This window comes from Hypanus sabinus, chromosome 10 (genome assembly GCF_030144855.1).
Source record: "Hypanus sabinus isolate sHypSab1 chromosome 10, sHypSab1.hap1, whole genome shotgun sequence".
In the NCBI taxonomy this organism is placed as follows: domain Eukaryota; kingdom Metazoa; phylum Chordata; class Chondrichthyes; order Myliobatiformes; family Dasyatidae; genus Hypanus; species Hypanus sabinus.
In genome coordinates, this window is record NC_082715.1 from 149,520,813 (window position 1) to 149,543,118 (window position 22,306).

The 22,306-nt window shown below is 42.2% G+C and overlaps 1 protein-coding gene across 2 annotated transcripts in view; it reads right to left on the bottom strand.

Moving 5' to 3' along the window:
• dgcr2 (DiGeorge syndrome critical region gene 2) overlaps window positions 1–22,306 on the bottom strand; it is a 99,047-nt gene that overhangs the window by 39,265 nt on the left and 37,476 nt on the right. The window lies entirely within an intron of this gene.

Sequence of the window (22,306 nt, forward strand, 5' to 3'; positions counted from 1 at the left end):
ATTTTTCAACTTGAGAGTAACCAGTAAACAATGGCTTTCAGAGATCTGTCTGTCTCCTTGTTGGTATGCGATAAGCTCAATGTTGTCATTCACTAAGTGATGTGGAGTACAAGTCTTACAACATTTGTTCAGTGCTTTCATGGGATCATACTTGAAGCACAGTATATTGAAATACTGTGCAGTTTTTAATCTCCTCTCAGAAAACCATGCGAATTTAGCAGATGATCACAGCTCTGCAGTCAGCAAAATGTCAGCCAGTTTGGACTTAGTGTTAGGATATACATTTTTTTTACTGGAACTAAATAAAAAACAAATTAAGCAAACTTTGTCAGGGCCTGCAACCTATGAACAAATTTCAGTAGATTCTGCACATTTTCCCTGTGGGATTTCTCCCACATCCCAAAGATATGCTGGTTAAATGACTGTTGCCAATTTCTCAGGTAGCAAAAGATAGAGACAGGAACCTGAAGACCCACAATCAATGTTTTAAGAAAAATTTCTTCTCCTCCACCAGGTTTCTGAATGGTTCAGAAACCCATGACATTCATTATTCATCTTTCACACTGTATTTATTTTGTAATTTATTGTAATTTTTTATGCCTTACAGTGTACTGCTGCTGTAAAACAATACATTTCATGATGTCACCGATAATAAACCTAATTCTTAGGAGGAATTTCACCATGAATGGTAAGGTCCTGGGGAGTGTTGTAGAACAGAGGCACCAAGGAATACAACTTTTGTTGAAAATGCCATCACAGAAAAACAGGGTAGTGAAGGCAGCTTTTGGCATCTAATCAGAGCATTGAGTAGAGGAGTTAGAAAGTGTACTTCAGTTGTACAAATGAGTCCACATCTAGGGCACTGTATACAGTTTCAGTTACCCTGTTATAGGAAAGACATATTAAACTGGAAGGAGTGCAAAGAAAATTTATGAGAATGCTGCCAGGAGTTGAGGGCCTGAGCTTTAGGGAGAAGTAGGATAAGCTAGCACTTTATTCCATGAAACACAGGAGTCAGAGTTTGCCTTATAGGAGTGTATAAAATCACAAGGGGCAGATAGGATGAAGCCACACAAACCTTTCCTAAGAGAAGGGGAATCAAAAAACAGGGAACACAGGTGAGAAGGGGAAGATTTAAAAGGGACTTGAGGGCAAGTTCTCACTGCAGAGGATGATGCATATGTGGAACAAACTGCCAGATGACAGTTTGAATGACGCAAGTACAATAACAACATTTAAAAGAGATTTAGACAAGTACAGTAATTGGATAAAGAGATTTAGAGGGATATGGGGCAAATGTAAGCAAATGGGATTAGTTTAGATGGGCATTTTGGTTGACATGGACAAACTGGGCCAAAGGGCCTGCTTCTATCCCACATTACTCTACAAATTTTAATGGCAAGACAATTACACCTCATTACTTGAAATCAATAATGTACTGGAATTAAACACCCTTTTTCAATAACTTGCACAAGATAATAATCTTTAATATCAAGCTTGAGCTGTCTTTTAAGTAGAAAAGAATTCAATGCACAGTAGTGATTTACCTCCCTACACTACCGCACCACTGCATTTTCCCCTCAGCGTGTGTTTACACTGGGACTGGTTATAGTTTGGTAATCTACCAAATGCTGCCATTCTTAGTCGGGGATTCTGCAACCATGAAAGATGGTCCTTCCTTCCTTGGTAGAGCTGAAACACATTGACTGGAAAAAGCAGTTTTGAGTGCAATTAAATTAAAAATAAATTTCTTTTCTGATCCAGTCTGATAATGAACAACTGAAATTTTCCATAATCATTTTGTTTAAATACAGTTGGCCCTTCTTATCCACAAATTCCGCATGCGCAAATTCAACCAACCACAAATCATGAAAACCCAGAAGTGCTCTTCCAGCACTTGTTGTTTGAGCACGTACAGACTTTTTTTTCTTGTCATTATTCCCTAAACAATGCAGTATAACAACTATTTTACATAGCATTTACATTGTATTAGGTACTATAAGTAATCTAGAGATGATTTAAAGTATACGGGAGGATGTGCGTGGGTTATCGTGGATCAGGATCGAAAAAAATTGGAAGTTCTCTTACTAAGTAAGTCGGAACAGGTACATCCGGTATTACTTAGCGTCAGTTAGTCAAACTTTTGTCTTCGTATATAGCATTTATTTTACCTTTCTATGCATAAAAAAAATTAAGAATATATGTTTCAGTGCCGGGCTCGGGAACAGAAGTTCCTGAGTTTGATCCAGTGACAGATTGCTCCTAAGTGCGCTCTCCACTGTGCCGGGTTGATGTGGAGAATCAAAAACCCAAAACCCAATAATTAAACCACTGTGTTTCTTAGTAATGATTGTAGCTTTCATCGGGGCACAGCTTTTCTCACTTTATCCTTTAAAATTGTTCTGATCGTTAACTGACGTAGCCTAACACTTTTCCAATGACTGATGGCATTTCACCTCTTTCCGTTCGTTTTATTATTTCCACTTTATTTTCAATCGTGATTGTGATTATTTTCGTGAACAGTAACTCTGGATTCAGATCGCTGCTGCCAGGTCCTAATGTCCACTGCATTGAGACAGGTTAAATAAGATTTGGGGTTCCACTGGGTCCTAAGGTCCACTGCATTGATACAGGTTGAATAAGGGACTTGAGCATCCGCGAATTTTGGTATCCATGAGGGGTCCTAGAACTAATCCCTCGCGGATGAGGAGGGCCAACTGTACAAATTATTTCTTTCTCTATAAATTCCTTGCCTCTTACTTTCATTATGTAATTCACTGCCATGAACTTTACTGCTTTCTCAATATGTAGAGCTTATTTTCCTGTTGAGTTCTTAGCCTCTGCTGCCACAACAGCGGGCCAGAACTTGATAGAAAACATCAGTTTTGTACCACTCCATGAAATAAATCAAATCATCTGGGGCTCCCCCTGCCATCATCCCAAATACAACCAATCCACCAACAGAACAGAAAGTTGCTGCAAATCTTCAGCAATTAAGTTAGCAAACCCTCCCTCTATACTTGAATCAGGTTTGGACTGGTGCAGGAACAGCCATTCCAAGCATGTTTGAATAATGGCAGCGCTTTCAGATTGAGAAGTTTCTAATCCTGTTTAGGGAGGTGTACGAGGGAGAAGAGTATAGATATTTAAGTCAAAGCTCTAATAACGACCAAAGAAATAGAGTGAAATGGACACAAGAACTGGAAAATGGTTGCAAGAGGAGCAGTGGGTAGACCAAGGACCAAGGAATGTCACTTGTGGGCGCAGATGTGGCTGAAGTACTGAATTAGTGTTCATTTATTTATTTGGAGATACGTACAGTAACAGGCCTTCTGGTCCAACAAACATGCCGCATCCAATTACACCCGTGACCAATTAACCTACTGACCCTTACATCTTTAGAATGAGTGAAGAAACTAGAGCATCTGGAGAAAACAGTTAAGGGGAGAACAAACTCCTTATAGACAAGAGTGGAAGTGAACCCGGGTTGCTGGTGCTGTAATAGTATTACACTAACCTTTGATGTCAGTTTTCTCAAGGGAAGTGGTGCTACAAGAGACAGTTGCAATTTAAAAAAAAATCAAAATGCTTATAAAACTCAGCAGACAAACAGCACTTCTGCAAATAGCAAATATTGCAGGTTCAGGACCATCAGACCAGAGAGAAAAAATTATGTTTGTGCATATAGCACAGGAGATGGAGGAGGGTGCTGACTTACTAATACAGTTAAATTAAGATTAAGCTTTTTTGCCACATACTAGAGTGGCAGAGTGAGCTAGTGTTATTGCCGAGAGATGTCAAGAGCATAATGCAGTTGAGAGTTTGGATGAGCTAGATATTGACAGAGGTGGAATAGCTGTGATTAAAGCAGATTGATTATTTAGTACGAGTGGGATAATTTACAAGAAGAATGGACAGAAAATGCAGAGGTCATAGCCACAATCTTACAAATATCTGTAGATTTGGGTCTGGGACCCAAGAAATGGAGAACTGCAAATGTTCGAAGAGATTAAACCCAGGACTATCAGAACAGTTTAGCTTTAGTAATGGGAAGTTTTAGAAACAACAAATTAGTGAACAGAACCAGCAGTCACTTGGACAAGTATAGATTGATTACAGACAGGTACATGAATTTGTAAAGGCAAATTAAATCTAATTCACTTTTTGATCAAATAACAGAGAGGGCTGAGGAAAATGCTGGCTGTGGTTCATACAGACATTTCTTATGATGCTGGACAACGGCTTGCCATGACGACTGATGACCATGGTCAAAACTTCAATAAGTAATACAAGCTTTAATCATGAAAGGTTGCTTTTAAGACTCGAGGGACATGCACAGCAGAGTTCCTCAGGGATGAGGACAAGAATCACCATATTTACTATACATTTGGACTTAGGGATGTAGGGCATATTTCCATGTGCAAATGGTTACAGAACCCAAAGGTAAAAGTGATCTGTGACAAACTTCAAGGAGATACAGACTGACTGGTGAAAGTGAGTGGATATGGGATAAATGGAAGGTAATGCTAAGAAATGTGATGAAAAGTTACATATTCTAGTGAGTGTGGTGGGGCATGTTGAAGAAATTAATAATTCTTTCTGGCTATCAGCAACCCATTGAAGAGTCAGCAAATGCCACTGCGGAGACTTTTTGCACAGCTGAAGACAGTGCATCCATCAAAAGCAGCAAATCAAGTGTCCAGAGATTAAAAGTTCTTGGCTTATTTCAACATATCCTCCATCAGTACTTTTTCCATCATCAAATCCACCAAAATCTAAGAATTCTATTATTCCAGGGACATGTTTTATTTCAACGTTAACTTGCCGCACTGCTCTCGGGCAGCACAGAATATAGAACAATACAACACAATACAGTACAGGCACTTCAGCCCACTATGTGCTGACCCTTTAACCTACTTCAAGATCAGTCCAACCTTTCCCTCCCTCATAACCCTCCCTTTATATTTCATTCACTTGCCTAATAGTTTCTTAAATGCCTCTAACGTATCTGCCTCTACCACCACCATGCAACTATTACTCTGTAAAAAAAACCTACCTCTGACATTCACCCTATACTTTCCTCCAAACTTTCTTAAAATGATGCCCCCTTATATCAGCCATTTCTGCCTCTGAGAAAAAGTCTCTGGCCTTCCACTCTGTCCTCTCATCAGCTTACTTATGTCTATCAAGTCACCTCTGGAGAAAAGAGAAAAGCCTTAGCTCACTCAACCTCTCATTAGACATGCTCTCTAATTCAGGCAGCATCCTAGTATATCTCCTCTGGACACACTCTAAAGCTACCACATCCTTCCTATAATGAGTCCACCAGAACTGAAAACAATATTCTAAGTGTGGTCTATCCAGAGTTTTATACCATATGCACTATACGTTTCTCAACCACCCTATCAACTTGTGCTACAACTTTGAGGGATTTATGAATATGGACCCCAAGATCCCCCTTTTCCTCCACACTGCTAAGAATCCTGCCATTAACCCCAAATTCTGCCTTCAAATTCAAATTCCAAAGGAATCACTTCACACTTTTCAGGGTTGAACTCCATCTGCCACTTTTAGTATAGCTCTACATCCTAAAAATGTGCCACTGTAACCTAAGAAAACCCTCTACATTATCCACACCACCACCAACATTCATGTCATCAACAAACTTACTAAGTCACCCTCCCATTTTCTCATCCGTCATTTACAAGTCAAAAGGAGAAAGGGTCCCTGAACAGATCCACTGGTCATCGACCTCCAAGCAGTATACACTCCATCTACCATCATCTTTTGTCTTTTGTGAGCAAAACAATTCCAATTTCATGCAGCCATGTTTTCCTGGATCCTGCACCCCTCGACTTTCTGAAAGAGCCTACCATAGGGGAACCTTGTCAAATGCCTTACTAAAATCCACATACATCACATCCACTGATCTGCCTTTATAAATTTGTTTTGTCACTTCTTCAGAATTCAGTCAGGCTCATGAGGCAAGACCTGCTCCTCATAATACCATGCTGACTATCCCTCAAAGTATGCTTCTCCAAATGATCCTAAATCCTGTCTCTAAGAATCCTCTCTGTTTGCCCACCAATGATGTAATACTCACTGGTCTATAATTCCCAGGATTATCCCTATTACCTTTCTAGAACAAAGGAATAATGATTTGCTACCCTGGTACTACTCCTGTGGAGAATGAAGATGCAAAAATCACCACCAAGGGCACAGCAATCTCTTACCTAGTATCCCATAGTAACCAGGGATATCTCACAATATGCCCCTCAATATCTCTGTTGCTAATGGGGGTCTATAGGATATATAACCATATATCAATTACAGCAAGGAAACAGGCCATCTCGGCCCTTTTAGTCCATGCCGAACGCTTACTTTCACCTAGTCCCACCGACCTGCCATAATAAACTCCCAGTAGAGTCAGTAGAGTGTTTGCTCCCTTCTGTTTCTGAGTTCCAACTACACTGACTCAATATTCAATCCCTCCATGTTGTCCTCCCTTTCTGCAGCTGTGATAATATCCCTGATCAGCAATCCCACTCCCCCACCTATTTTCCCTTCTATGTCCCTTCTGAAACATCTAAATCTTGGAACATCCAACAGCCATTCCTGCCCTTGTGAAACTCAAGTCTCAAGTGGCCATGATACAGTAGTTCCATACTCATCCATATACTCAAAGTTCATCACCCTTGTTCCTGATACAGTACTTGTATTAAAATAGACACACATCCCACTGACTGCAATTATGCCTATACTTCCTTACAGTCTCTCTACAGGGTTCACCTACCTTTACAATAACTGCCCCATCCTCTGACTAATCACTCTGGCTCCCATCCCACTTCCAAACTAGTCTAAACTAGTCCCCAATAACTCCAGCAAAACAGCCTGCAAGGATATTGGTCCCCACCACCCTCTCCCCCCCCCCCCCAACTGAGTTCAGGTGTAACACGCCCCTTTTATACAGGTCATACCTTCCCCAGAAGAGATCCCAAATGACCCATAAACCTGAAATCCTGTCCCATGCATCAATTCCTCAGCCACACATTCATCTGCCAAATCATCCTATTCGTACCCTCACTGTTGTGTGGCGTAAGGGCAATCCAGAGATCCTTGAGTTGAGGTCCTGCTTTTCAGCTTACTGCCTAGCTGGGAATATTTTATCTTCAGGACCAGATTCCTTTTCCTACCCATGCTGTTGGTGCCAATTATGTACCATGACTCTGGCTGCTCATCAGCCCCTTTTAGAATATTGTCGACCTGATCCGAGATGTCCCTGATCCTGCACCTAGGAGGCAACATACCATCCAGGAATCTCTTTCATGTCCACAAAACTCTCATCTGCTCCATACCATAAAATCCCCTACAAATACTGTTCACTTCTCTCCCCTTCCCTTATTAGTCACAGATCCAGACTTATTGCCAGAGACTTGGTCACGTTGGCCTTCAGCTGGTAGGCCACCCTGCCCCAACCCACAGCAGTACTGAAAGTAGTATACAGTCGTCCCTCAGCATCCACAGGGGATTGGTTCCAGGAACCCCCACTCTGTGGATGCTCAAGTCCCTTATATAAAATGGTGTAGTATTTGCATATAACCTACGCACATCCTCCCGTATACTTTAAATCATCTCTAGATTACTTATAATACCTAACACAATGTAAATGCTATGTTGTTATACTGTATTGTTCAGGGAATAATGTCAAGAAAAAAGTCTGTACATGCTCAGTAGCTCTTCTGGGAATGTTGATGCCGCCTTGGCATCAGCCGATGCCGAGTCTCAGGTAGTCTTTAAGTTCTTGAGGCTGTAGCGCTTTACATAGCTAGCCAGCCATCCCTTACTAGCCTTAAACTCCTTCCTCTCACTTACAACACAAGCAGCAAACGAGATGCTTAATTGAATGCTAAATTATAAATTTGAACAATGCTCAAACAACGAGTGCTGGAGAGAGACTGAGGATCTGTGAAATGGCAGGGGGCTACAGCAGACTACCGTCACTTCATTCGCATGGATTCAGCGTAGTGCTCAGCACATGGCAAATTCAAGTTTTGCTTTTTGGAACTTTCTGGAATATTTTTGATCCATGGTTGGTTGAATCTGCAGATGCGGAGGGCCGACTGTACGTGCTATGAAGGGGAAAGACCACATGGTACTCTGCACTACCTGCCTATTCCCTTTCCCGGCAGTCACCCAGCTCCTGCAACATTGGTATGACAATGCCCCTGTAGCTCCTATCACCTCCTCATTTTCCTGAATGAGCCAAAGGTCATCCAGCTCCAGTTCCCATTTCCTAACATGGTTCATAACAAGATGAATTTCTCACAGATGTAGTGATCAGGGACACTGGAGGTCCTGAGATGTCCCGCTTCTTGCGAGAGGAGCATACCACTGACCTACTGACATATCACTACTCTAGCTAGGTGCAAATAGATAAAAGGAAAAAGAAACCTCAGCCTAGCCTCCACCCCTCCTCACCACAGCTTGTTTCCCACTCCAACAATGTTTATTCTGCTTATACCTCACTTCTTTTTATTGACCCTAGAGTCTAATAACCCAAACAATCTCAACTACAACAGGAAGTCCTGATAGAAACCACTTGCTTTTTAAATCTGTGCTTAAACTCAAACAACTGTTGCCACAAGTTCCTTGTCTGCATCAGCAAGCATCACTTCAACAACTGTAGATAATTCCAGTTCTAAGTTCTGCTTTCATGCCAAGAACAGTTCTCTAGTATCTGCTTACCTTGATCAGGAATTTACAGTTCAGAAATTATACTGTCTGCTAATATTGCGCAAGTTCTCCATTTCAGTATTAACTTGTCCTGACACAAACAAGAGAAAATCTGCAGATGCTGGAAATCTACGCAACACACACAAAGTGCTGGAGGAATTCAGCAGGCCAGGTAGCATCTGTGGAAAAGAGTACATTCGACATTTCAGGCCGAGAACCTTCATCGGGACTGGAAGAAAAAAAGATGAGGAGTCAGTGTAAGGTGTTGCTGGAGGGGAGGAAGAAACACAAGGTATGAAATGAAACCGGGAGGAGGAGGGGAAGGAATGAGGTAAAGAGCTGGGAAACTGACTGATGAAAGAGATACAGGGCTAGAGAAAGGGGAATATGATAGGAGAGGACAGAAGGCCATGGAAGAAAGAAAAGGATAGGTTGAAGTGTGTCTATTTTAATGCAACAAATATCAAGAACAAGGGTGATGAACTTAACAGTGTGTGTCAGTCATGAAACTACCATATCGTGGCCATTAGACACTTGGCTTTCACAAGGGTAGATTGGGAGATCGAGAGTTCAACTTCAGTTTGAGAGATCTGTTCAAATGTCTGAAACCTGGTGGTATGTGCTTTCAGGTTTTTATATCTTCTGCCCAACGGGACAGGGGAGAAGATTGACTTTCGTCAGTTAGTCCTGACGAAGGGTCTCAGCCCAAAACGTCGACAGTGCTTCTCCCTATAGATGCTGCCTGGCCTGCTGTGTTTCACCAGCATTTTGTGTGTGTTGCTTAAATTTCCAGCATCAGCAGATTTCCTCGTGTTTGAAAAGAAGGAATGCCCAGAGTGGATCGGGACATTCACTGCCTTAGGAAATGGAACTGACAAGTCATCAGCTGTGACTGTACAGAGTGGCTAGCAGGCTTGATGGACTGAATAGCCTTTCCCACTACATGCTGCAGGGTTCCCATATGTCACAAACACGAAGGTTCATCTGTTAAGAAATGCAGACCCTGGGGATAGTAGTTACTATGTTAAGTAAAAGTTCCATACCCGGGGATGAAGGAGAGGCAGCTGCCGCCCCCTATAGCAGGTCAGGAGCTTCAGGAGGGCTGACAGAGTCGATCCAGAGGTAATGACTCCCCGGCTGAGCAATTAGCCAGCAGCTGACTGGTAACAAACAAGATGCTGCTGAATCATTCACACTCTGCCTGTCTCTTCTGTCATTCACAACCTGATCAGGGATAGGGTTCCTCTTGTCCACAATTACAACCCCACCATCCTCACATAATTCTCCATAACTTCTGCTATCTCCAAAATGATCCCACAACCAAGCAAGGATCACTCCCTATGCAATTCCCTTGTCCATTGGTCCCTCCTCACTGATCTCCCTCCTACAGTTATCCTTGCAAGCGGAACAAGTGCTACACCTGTCCCAACACCTCCTCTCTCACTACCACTCAGGGCCCCAAACAGTCCTTCCACATTAGTCTGTTGGGGTCCTCTACCATATCTGGTGCTCTCGGTGTGGCCTCCTGTATATCAGTAAAAATGGACGTAGATAGGAGGACCGTTTCACTCCATCCGTCAGAGAAAGTGGAATCTCCTAGTGGCCACCTAGTTTAATTTTACTTCCCATCTCCATTCTGACATGTCAGTTCAGGGTCTCCTCTACTGTCGTGATTAAGGCCACACTCAGATTGGAGGAGTAACATTTTGTCTGCTTGGGTAGCCTCCAACCCGATGGCATAAACATCGATTTCTCAAACCCCGTACTGATGTCCCTCTTCTCCTTCCCTCTCTCACCTTATCTTCTTACCTGTCCATTACCTCCCTCTGGTGCTGCTCCCACTCTTCTTTCTTCCATGGCCTTCTATCCTCTCATATCAGATTCCCCCTTCTTTAGCCCTGTACCTCTTTCACAAATCAACTTCCCAGCTCTTTACTTCACCACTCCTCCCTCCCAGTTTCACCTGTCACCTTTTGTTTCTTCCTCCCTTCCCCCTACCTTCTTACTCTGACTCATCTTTTTTTCCCCTCCAGTCCTGAAGAAAGGTCTTGGCCTGAAACGTCGAGTGTACTCTTTTCCATAAATACTGCCTGGCATACTGAGTTCTTCCAGCATTTTGTGTGTGCGAACTTGTTCTGAAGCAGACTGAAGCCCTGTACAGTTGCAAGCATCATTTCCTGTTCTGAGCTAAGATCTTCCAGATTACATATACATTCTATTCACCTTCTCTCACTGCAAGCATCACACAAATATGACCAAAAGTTTGAGAAATTTTTAGACAACTGCAAGGTTCATACACTTCCTAAAAGGATTAAAATGTGATCTAGAATTCAGAATTTCTCCAGCTGGCTATTTCCACTGTTTGCATTGACCAGAAAAAGAATCAATTCTGGTGTAAAGGAACTAGAACTTGCATTTCATCGCAAGCAGAACCAGGGAATAAATTAACTCTTCTCTGCCAATGAAGGTGACAGTTCCAGCAAGCACAGGTGTGGCTGGAACACAAACTTTCACATCACAAAATATTCCAAAACTCCAACAATCAGGAAAATGAGAACAGGAGGAGATGCAGACCCTCAACATGATACTATAATTCTGGCATTATGAGCATTTTACCCCAACTTTTTTGGCCTGTCTGGGCTCTTAAAACTATTAAACAGACAATCATACATACAAAATTTTTGACCAAGCTAGCAACTATGGCAAAATAGTTGTCTTCAAGCAGTTCTAACATTAATTTTAGTATAAATAAATGAGTTATGCCCAAAATACATCACGTTCTTCCCCTTCACCTATGTCCCTTAATATAATTTTTCAAAGGTACCTCAATCTCAGATTCAGAATCAAGAACTAGATTCTGCAGTAGTGTTCTGGGCAGCTGCACTATTTGACTCCATCCTTGGGTGCTGTCTGTTGACTGCATGGGTTTCCACTGGGTGCTCTAGTTTCCCCTCAAAGTTAAGGTTAACCAGGTACTGCAAATGAATCTTTATGTAAATAGGGATCCTGGGAGAATAAGGGGAGTGTTAAAGAGTATGCAGGTTCAGATATATTTATCATATGTACATCAAAACAAATAGTGAAATGTGTGGTTTGCAAGCCCTTTCCTCTACCCCAAACAACTCCAGTACAGGCCTCTACTCCAGGATTCGAGGTCTAGACCTTCAACCTCTGGGATCCTATCTTCAGCACTGACCTCTAGACAAGGCACTGTCAGAACAGTGAACTCCGGGCTCACTTACTGACCAGCCCTCATGCCTCCTGCTCACATAGGCATCCAACTTATAGGGACACAGACTGGGAGAGCCCGACATCCACAGATGACCTTTGTCAGTTCTCCACATTGTTGGCCTTCAATCTAAAGTGCAGATGCCTTTTGTCACCTATCCATATTTGGAGTATTGTGTACAGTTCTGGTCATCGAATTATAGGCAAGATGTCAACAAAATAGAGAGCATACAGAGGAGATTTACTAGAATGTTACCTGGATTTCAGAACCCAAGTTACAGAGAAAGGTTGAACAAGTTAGGTCTTTATTCTTTGGAGTGTAGAAGATTGAGGGGGGACTTGATAGAGTTATTTAAAATTATGAGGGGGATCGATAGAGTTGACATGGATAGGCTTTTTCCATTGAGAGCAGGGGTGATTCAGACAAGAGGACGAGTTGAGAGTTAAGGGGCAAAAGTTTAGGGGTAACATGGGGGGGGGGAACTTCTTTACTCAGAGAGTGGTAGCTGTGTAGAATTAGTTTCCAGTAGAAGTGGTGGAGGCAGCTTCGAAATTGTCATTAAAAAAAATTGGATAGGAATATGGACAGCAAAAGAATGCAGGGTTATGGGCTGAGTGCAGAGTTTAGGTGAGAGTTAGCATTCGGCACGGACTAGAAGGGCCGAGATGGCCAGATTCCGTGCTGTAATTGTTATATGGTTATATAACACTTCGAAGGTGGATCATGGATCTGGCCTTTAATTCCTCCACATTCCTGTCCCAAAAACAGAATCTAACCTCCAACTTCCTCATGTCACTATCCTTAAGCCCTAACCTGACCTTTAATTCCCCTCTGTCCCCAAACCCAACCCTACAAACTTAAAAAGCAACTAAGCAATTTCCATGAAAAGTACAACTGGGCACCATTTCGGAGAAACAAAAGGGTATTATTAAAAATACATTTTAAGGAAATAGACAGTGAAATTGCGAATAATCTGGAACTCACAATAAACTCAGTCAACTGGATCAGTTAGGATCAAACAGAGCACATAAGAATTGTAAAGAAGCCAAAAAAGAACTAAAAAAGGCAATTAGAAAAGCCAGGAGAAGCCATGAGAAGTCCTTGGTAAGTAGGATTAAAAAGAATCTCAAGGTATTTTATAACATACATGAAGAGCAATACGATAACTAGGGAGAGGATAGGATCACTCAAAGACAAAGAGGGAAACATTTACTTCGATGCAAAGAACGTGAGTGAGGTACTCAAGTACTTTGCTTCAGTATTTACCAAGGAAAAGGACACGGAGGACCAGGAGATCAGTGCCAAGTGCATAAATATGTTGGGGTATTCAGAGATAAGGAGGAAGAAATGTTGGGTTCCTAATGAGTACTAAGATGATAATAAGATAATAAGTCCCCAGAATCTGATGGCATTTGCCCCAGGTTATTGAAGGAGTTAAGAGATGAGATTGCTGGGGCCTTGACCAATGTCTTTGCATCTTTTCGAGCCACAGGTGAGGTCCCAGAGGACTGAAAAGGGATGAAACTTGTACCTCTATTTAAGAAGAAAGTAAGGGAAAATCATGGAAACTATAGACTGGTGAGTCTCATGTCAGTTGTAGGGAAATTGAAGGAAAAAATTGTTAAGGATAGGATATGAGCATTTGGAAACCCATGGCCTAATTAGGAAGAGTATGTTTGGCTAATCCAGAAGAGTAGTATGCATGGAGTCTATGGCGTTTTGGTTGTTTGGATTCAGAACTGGCTTGTGCATGGAAGACAGGGGCAGTGGTTGAAAGGACTTATTTGAGCTGCAGGGATCTGTGCAACGACCGCTGCTATTTGTGATGTATATAAATGACCTGGATGAAAATGTAGATGGTGAGTTACTAAATTTGCAGATGATACCAAGATTGGTGGAGTTGTGGATAGTGCAGCAGACTGGCAAAGAATACAGCACAATGTAGATCAGTTGTTGATACGGGCAGATAAATGGCAGATGGAGTTACACCCAGATAAATGTGAGGTGTTGCACCTCAGTAGGGCAAATGCAAGGAGACAGTAAACTATTAGTGGCAAGACTCTTAACAGCATTTCTGAGCAGAGAGATCTTGGGATCTCAGTTCACAGCTCCATGAAAGTGGCTACACAGGTCGAAAGGATGGTTAAAAGGGTTATGGCATGCTTGCTTTTAATTAGTTGAGGCAATGAGCTAAAAAAAATCAAGAGGTTTTGTTGCAACTTTATTGAAACTCTGGTTAGGCCACATCTGGAGTACTGCATATAGTTCTGGTCACTACACTATAGGAAGGACCATATAACAATTACAGCACGGAAACAGGCCACCTCGGCCCTTGTAGTCCATGTCGAACGCTTACTGTCACGTAGTTCCATTGGCCCCCACTCAGCTCATAACCCTCCATTCCTTTCCTGTCCATATACCTATCCAATTTTACTTTCAATGACAATATCGAACCTGCCTCTACCATTTCTATTGGAAGCTCGTTCCACACAGCTACCACTCTGAGTAAAGAAATTCCCCCTCGTGATACCCTTAAACTTTTGCCCCCTAACTCTCAACTCATGTCCTCTTGTTTGAATCGCTCTTACTCTCAATGGAAAAAGCCTATCCACGTCAACTCTATCTATCCCCTTCATAATTTTAATTACCTCTATCAAGTCCCCCCTCAACCTTCTACGGTCCAAAGAATAAAGACCTAACTTGTTCAACCTTTCCCTGTAACTTCGGTGCTGAAACCCAGGTAAAATTCTAGTAAATCTTCTCTGTACTCTCTCTATTTTGCTGACATCTTTCCTATAATTCGGTGACCAGATCTGTACACAATACTCCAAATTTGGCCTTACCAATGCCTTGTACAATTTTAACATTACATCCCAACTCCTATACTCAATGCTCTGATTTATAAAGGCCAGCATACCAAAAGCTTTCTTCACCACCCTATCCACATGAGATTTCACCTTCAGGGAGCTATGCACCATTATTCCTAGATCACTCTGTTCTACTGCATTCTTCAATGCCCTACCATTTAACATGTATGTCCTATTTTGATTATTCCTACCAAAATGTAGCACCTCACACTTATCAGCATTAAACTCCAGCTGCCATCATTCAGCCCATTCTTCTAACTGGCCTAAATCTCTCTGCAAACTTTGAAAACCTACTTCATTATCCACAACACCACTTATCTTAGTATCATCTGCATACTTACTAATCCAATTTACCACCCCATCATCCAGATCATTAATGTAAATGACAAACAACACTGGACCCAGTAAAGATCCCTGAGGCACACCACTAGTCACCGGCCTCCAACCTGACAAACAGTTATCCATCACTAATCTCTGGCATCTCCCATCCAGCCTCTTCAATATTTCAATATTAATACCCAACGATTGAACCTTCCTAACTAACCTTCCATGAGGAACCTTGACAAAGGCCTTACTGGTCCACATAGACAACATCCACTGCTTTACCCTCATCAACTTTCCTCATAACCTCTTCAAACAATCCAGTAAGATTTGTCAAACACGACCTTCCACGCACAAATCCATGCTGACTGTTCCTAGTCAGACCCTGATAATTATATATACCATCTCTAAGAATACTTTCCATTAATTTACCCATCACTGACGTCAAACTGACAGGCCTATAATTGCTACGTTTACTCTTAGAACCCTTTTTAAACAATGGAACCACATGAGCAATATGCCAATCCTCCAGCACCATCCCCATTTCTAATGACATTTGAAATATTTCTGTCAGAGCCCCTGCTATTTATACACTAACTTCCCTCAAGGTCCTATGGAATATCCTGTCAGGATCTGGAGATTTATCCACTTTTATATTCCTTAAAAGCACCAGTACTTCCCCCTCTTTAATTGTCATAGTTTCCATAACTTCCCTACTTGTTTCCCTTACCGTACACAATTCAATATCCTTCTCCTTAGTGAATACTGAAGAAAAGAAATTGTTCAAAATCTCCCCCATCTCTTTCGGCTCCACACATAGCTGTCCACTCTGATTCCCTAAGGGACCAATTTTATCCCTCACTATCCTTTTGCTATTAATATAACTGCAGAAAACCTTCGGATTTATTTTCACCTTACTTGCCAAAGCAACCTCTTATCTTCTTTTAGCTTTTCTAATTTCTTTCTTAAGATTCTTCTTACATTCTTTATATTCCTCGAGCACCTCATCTACTCCATGTTGCCTATATTTATCGTAGATCTCTCTCTTTTTCCTAAACAAGTTTCCAAAATCCCTTGAAAACCATGGCTCTCTCAAACTTTTAACCTTTCCTTTCAATCTAACAGGAACATATAGATTCTGTATCCTCAAAATTTCACCTTTAAATGACCTCCATTTCTAGATTACACCCTTCCCATAAAACAAATTGTCCCAATCCACTCCTTCTAAATCCTTTCACATCTCCTCAAAATTAGCCTTTCTCCAATCAAAAATCTCACCCTGGGTCCAGTCCTAGCTTTCTCCATAATTATATTGAAAGTAATGGTATCGTGATCACTGGACCCGAAGTGCTCCCCAACACATACCTCTGTCACCTGACCCATTTCATTCCCTAACAAGATCCAACACTGCCCCTTCTCCAGTCGGTACCTCTATGTATTACTGCAAAAATCTATCCTACACACATTTTACAAACTCCAAACCATCCATCCCTTTTACAGTATAGGATGCTGAGGCTTTTACCAGGATGCAGCCTGGTTTAGAGGCCATGTACTATTATGAGAGGCTGGGTTGATGTCTTTGGGGTGGTGGAAACTGAGGGGCGATCTGACAGAAGTTTATAAGATTATGAGAGACATAGATAGAGTGGACAGAGTACATCTGTTTCTGGGTTGAAATGTCTAATACCAGAGGGCATACATTGAAGGTGAGAGGGGGTAGTTTCTCAGAGGATATGAGTCAAGTTTTTTTTAAACTCGAGTGGTGGATGCCTAGAACGTGCTGCTTGACATGGTGGTAGAGGTAAATATATTAGAGGCTTTCAAAATATGTGAATATGAGGAAGGAGGGATATGGACATTGTGTAGGTGGGAAGAATTAGTTTTTGGGGGTTGTTTTTTATTTAATTTTTTAGCTGGTTCGACGCAACATTGTGGGATGAAGAGCCCATTTCTGAACTGTTCTATTTCCTCTTTTGCATGGAAATATGGCATAAAGCTGAAAAACCAGGTATGACTAGTTATTTGTTAGAAGGAATTGCAGGGTTGCAACAGCTTAAGAACTGGTTTCTAATCATCTTCCTGAAAGGCACAGCTCTATTTATTTAAATCATGTTTGCTGCTGCAGATCTAATTGAACCGAGTGATAACCAAAACATAGTTGAGGAATTCAACAAGTGTGAGCAAAGGTATGGGTGGAGTCAGATTGCTCTGGAGGTTAAAAATAGACTTCTTATTGACAGAAAGGGCATAAGATTCAAAACTCAGTTTATAACTTTCTTTCAGCTTCAGATGGCTGAAAGGAAGGAGAAGGGGTTTAGATTTGCGGGTTGGGATAGAGAGCTTGTGACTGTAGTGAGCTGACCGTGCCTCTGCTTGAGACTGTGTTAATCCTATGAAATTACCTGCTCTTTATATATTGCTGCCTCTAGTAAAATAGTTACTACACAAGTTAAATCTGCCTGTGGTTGGCAAACAGTGCCCAAGCAGTGGAAAGTAAGGCCACAAAGGCCTTCTCTCTCAACCAAAAAATAAATATTAGTAATGAATAAAAGTTAACAGACAAAACAAATTCACTTTAAATATAACTGGCATACATTAATATTTATTTTAAATTTTTAAAGCTTACAGGTTAGACACCCCATTGAAAAGAAACAGGCCACACTAAGATATACCAGCTGATGGAACTCCCACTGAGCTTGATAGCGAGTCCAGGATCAAGTGAGAGGTCACATGTACCTGCCAACATGCAGGCTGTAAATCTGGAACACAGACTACACACAATGTAACTAATTCATGGTTCTCCATTGGGCCACCAACTGTCAGCCCAATCTGGCCCGATGGCTCTGGTCTTCCCAATGTTTAACTGAAGGAAATTTCCATTTATACAGTTGTTGGATGCTGGATAAGCCATTGAATCAGAATCAGGTTTAATATCAATGGCATATGTCGTGAAATCTTTCATTTTGCAGCAGTAGTACATTGCTATACCTAATACAAAACTAGAAATTAAAATAGAGAAAATCTGCAGATGCTGGAAATCTGAGCAACACACAAAATGCTGGAGGAACTCAGTAGGCCAGGCCTACTATGGAAAAAAGTACAGTCGATGTTTCAGGCCGAAACCCTTCACAAATAGGAAATAAATATATACAGTGCCTTAAAAAGTATTCATTCCCCTGTGAAGTTTCCATGTTTTATTGTTTTAGAATATGAATCACAGTGGATTTAATTTGGCTTTTTTGACACTGATCAACAAAAAACATTCTCCCGCATCAAAGTGAAGACAAATTTCTACAAATTGGTCGAAAGTTATTAAACACAAAATAATTGATTGCATAATTATGCACCCCTTCCAGTCAGTATTTAGTAGATGCACCGTTGGCAGCAATTAAAAGCCTTGAAACTGTGTGGATAGGTCTCTATCACCTCTGCACATCTGGACACTGCAATTTTTCCCCAATTCTTTACAAAACTGCTCAATCTCTGTCATATCGCATGGAGGTCATGAGTGAACAGTCCTTTTCAAGTCCAGCCACAAATTCTCAATTGGATTGCAGTCTGGTCTCTGACTTGGTTACTCCAGGACATTAACATTGTTCTTTTTAAGCCATTCCTGTGTAGTTTTGGCTTTATGCTTGGAGTCCTTGTCTTGCTGGAAAACAAATCTTCTCGAAAGTCGCAGTTCTCTTGCAGACTGCTCCAGGATTTTCCTGCATTTGCTGCATTCATTTTACCCTCTACCTTCACAAGACTTCCAGAGCCTGCTGCAGTGAAGCATCCTCACCACGTGTCATGGTAGGGATGGTGTGTTTTTGATTATGTGCGGTGCTTGGTTTATGCCAAACATGGTGTTTAGTCTGATTGCCAAAATGTTCGATTTTGGTTTCATCAGACCACAGAACCTTCTTCTGGCTGACTTCAGAGTCTCCCATATGCCTTCTGGCAAACTCTAGCAGAGATTTTATGTCAGTTTTTTCAACAGTGACTTTCTTTTTGCCACTCTCTCATAAAGCTGCAACTGGCAATTTGGCTTTTTTGATACTGATCAAGAGTTTTTGACCCTTTCCTGTCAAAGCCAAATTAAATCCACTGAAATTCAATGTTGTGAAACAATAAAACTTGAAAACTTCCGGGGGAGGGAGGAGTTGGAGTACTTTTTATGGAAACTAATTTTTTACATTCTATATAAATATAAATATATGTGTGTGTGTGTGTGTATATAGAGTAAAAACAGCAAAAAAAGAAAAAATAGTGTAGTTCATTGTCCTACACTTCAGAAATCTGATGGCAGAGAGGAAGAAGTAGTTCCTAAAATGTTGAGCATGTATCTTCAGGCTCCTATACCACCTTGATGGTAGCAATGTGAAGACAGCCTGTTCTGGGTGATGAGGATCCTTAATGATCGATGCCACTTTTTACGGCATCATCTTTTGAGGATTTCTTCAATGCTGGGGAGGCTCGTGCCTATGATTGAACAGAATGTGTTTGCAACTTTCTGCAGCTTTTTCTGATTCTATGCAGTAGTCACTCCACATGAGACAACAATGCAACCAGTTGGAATGCTCTCCATGTTATATCTGCAGAAATTTGAGAGAGCCTTTGGTGACCTATCAAGTCTTCTCAAACGCCTAAGGAAATATAGCAGATGTCTTATGTTGGGCCTCATATATATTCATACCTTGGAATTTAAAATTGCCCACCCTTTCCACTGATGATCCCTCAATGAGAACTGGTGTGTTTTCCCTTGAATTCCCCTTCCTGAAGTACACAATCAATTCCTTGGTCTCACTGACATTGAGTGCAAGGTTGTTGTGACACCACTCAACTATCTGATCATCTCACTCCTGAGAAGAGCAATCATGTCAACTGGTGGTACAGTGATGGTAGGGGTAATCAGTTCAAATGTAGAAACTGCTGACATTTTTTCAGATTATGGTCAGAAAGAGCAACATGTGAGAAATAGAAAAGGACAAATGAGAGAAGCTGGTTCACTGGAGACAGTGCAGAAATAGACTCCTGCAGGATAGTAAACACAAAGTAAACTGCAGATGCTGTGGTCAAATCAAGACGTACAAAAAAGCTGGATGAACTCAGCAGGTCGGGCAGCATCCGTTGAAAGAAGCAGTCAACGTTTTGGGTCGAGACCCTTTGTCAGGGCTAAAGGAGAAGTGGGCAGGGGCCCTATAAAGAAGGTGGGGGGAGGGTGGAAAACCAATCAGAGGAAAGATCAAGGGGTGGGGAGGGGATAGGCAGGAAAGGTGAAGAAGGAGTCTAAGGGGAAAGCACAATGGGTAGTAGAAGAAGGCAGAGTCATGAGAGGTGATAGGCAGCTAGAAGAGGAGACAGAGTGCAGGTAGGATGGGGGAAGGGAGAGGGAGGGAATTACTGGAAGTTGGAGAATTCGATGTTCATACCAAGGGGCTAGAGACTACCCAGACAGTATATGAGATGTTGTTCCTCCAACTGAAGTTTGGCCTCATCATGGCAGTAGAGGAGTCCACGTATGGACATATCCGATTGGGAATGTGAAGGAGAGTTGAAGTGAGTGGCCACCAGGAGATCCTGTCTGTTGTGGCGGACAGACACTTATGCTTGCAGGGTAAGTGCCAGGTGGGAGATCTGTGGGGAGGGGTGTGTGGACCAGGCAGTCATGGAGGATATGATCCCTGCGAAAAGCAGAGAGGGGTAGAGAGGGAAAGATGTCCTTAGTGGTGGAGTCCTGTTGAAGGTGGCGGAAGTTGCGGAGACTTCCCTCCTCTTTCTCGATCTCTCGGTCTCCATCTCCATCTCCATCAGATAGACTGTCCACTGACATCTTCTATAAACCCACTGACTCCCATAAATACTTCTTCCCATCCTGCCAAATGCAAAAATTCTATTCCCTATTCCCAGTTCCTCTGTCTCCGCCGCATCTGCTCCAAGGATGAGGCTTTCCATTCCAGGACATCCCAAATGTCCTCTTTCTTTAAGAATCGTGGTATCCCTTCTGCCGTCATCAATGATGCCCTCACCCGCATCTCCTCCATTACTCGCACTTCGGCCCTCACCCCATCCATGCGTCACCACAACAGGGACCGTGTCCCCCTTGTCCTCACCTATCACCCCACCAGCCTCCGGATCCACCATATCACCCTCTGCAACTTCCACCACCTTCAACAGGACCCCACCATTAAGGACATCTTTTCCTCCTACCTGGCACTTATCCCTGCAAGCATAAGTGCTACACCTGTCCCTACACCTTCTCTCTTACCACCATTCAGGACCCCAAACAGTCCTTCCAGGTGAGGCAACACTTCACTTATGAGTCTGTTGGGGTAGTCTATTACATCCAATGTGGCCTCCTCTACATCAGTGAGTCCTAACGCAGATCAGGGGACCGCTTCGTCGAGCACCTTCGTCCGCCACAACAGACAGGATCTCCTGGTAGCCACTCACTTCAACTCTCCTTCACATTCCCATTCGGATATGTCTATACATGGCCTCCTCTAATGCCATGATGAGGCCAAACTTCGATCGGAGGAACAACATCTCATATACTGTCTGGGTAGTCTCTAGCCCCTTGGTATGAACATCGAATTCTCCAACTTCCAGTAATTCCCTCCCTCTCCCTTCCCCCATCCTACCTTCACTGTCTCCTCTTCTAGCTGCCTATCACCTCTCATGACTCTGCCTTCTTCTACTACCCATAGTGCTTTCCCCTTAGACTCCTTCTTCACCGTTCCTGCCTATCCCCTCCATGCTTCCTCTCCCCCACCCCTTGATCTTTCCTCTGATGGGTTTTCCACCCTCTCCCCATCTTCTTTATAGGGCCCCTGCCCACTCCTTCTTCAGTCCTGACGAAGGGTCTTGATCTGAAACGTTGACCGCTTCTTCTGCCTGACCTGCTGAGTTCATCCAGCTTTTTTGTATGTCTTGAATCCTGCAGGATAGATTTTATAAGAATGCAATTCCATCAAGTCAAGCATCAGTAAGGGCCTACTGGTCAAATACATTAATGTCTAGAATAAGAAGGGGTAGATTACCCTAGTGATAATCAGATAATTCTATATGTATCCTTGACCAGAGCAGTTTTGGTAGTACAGCAGGGGTAAAGCTGACTGGAGAAATTTAAATTAACAGAGATGGAGGAAAGATAGGTATGATATGCAAATTTACA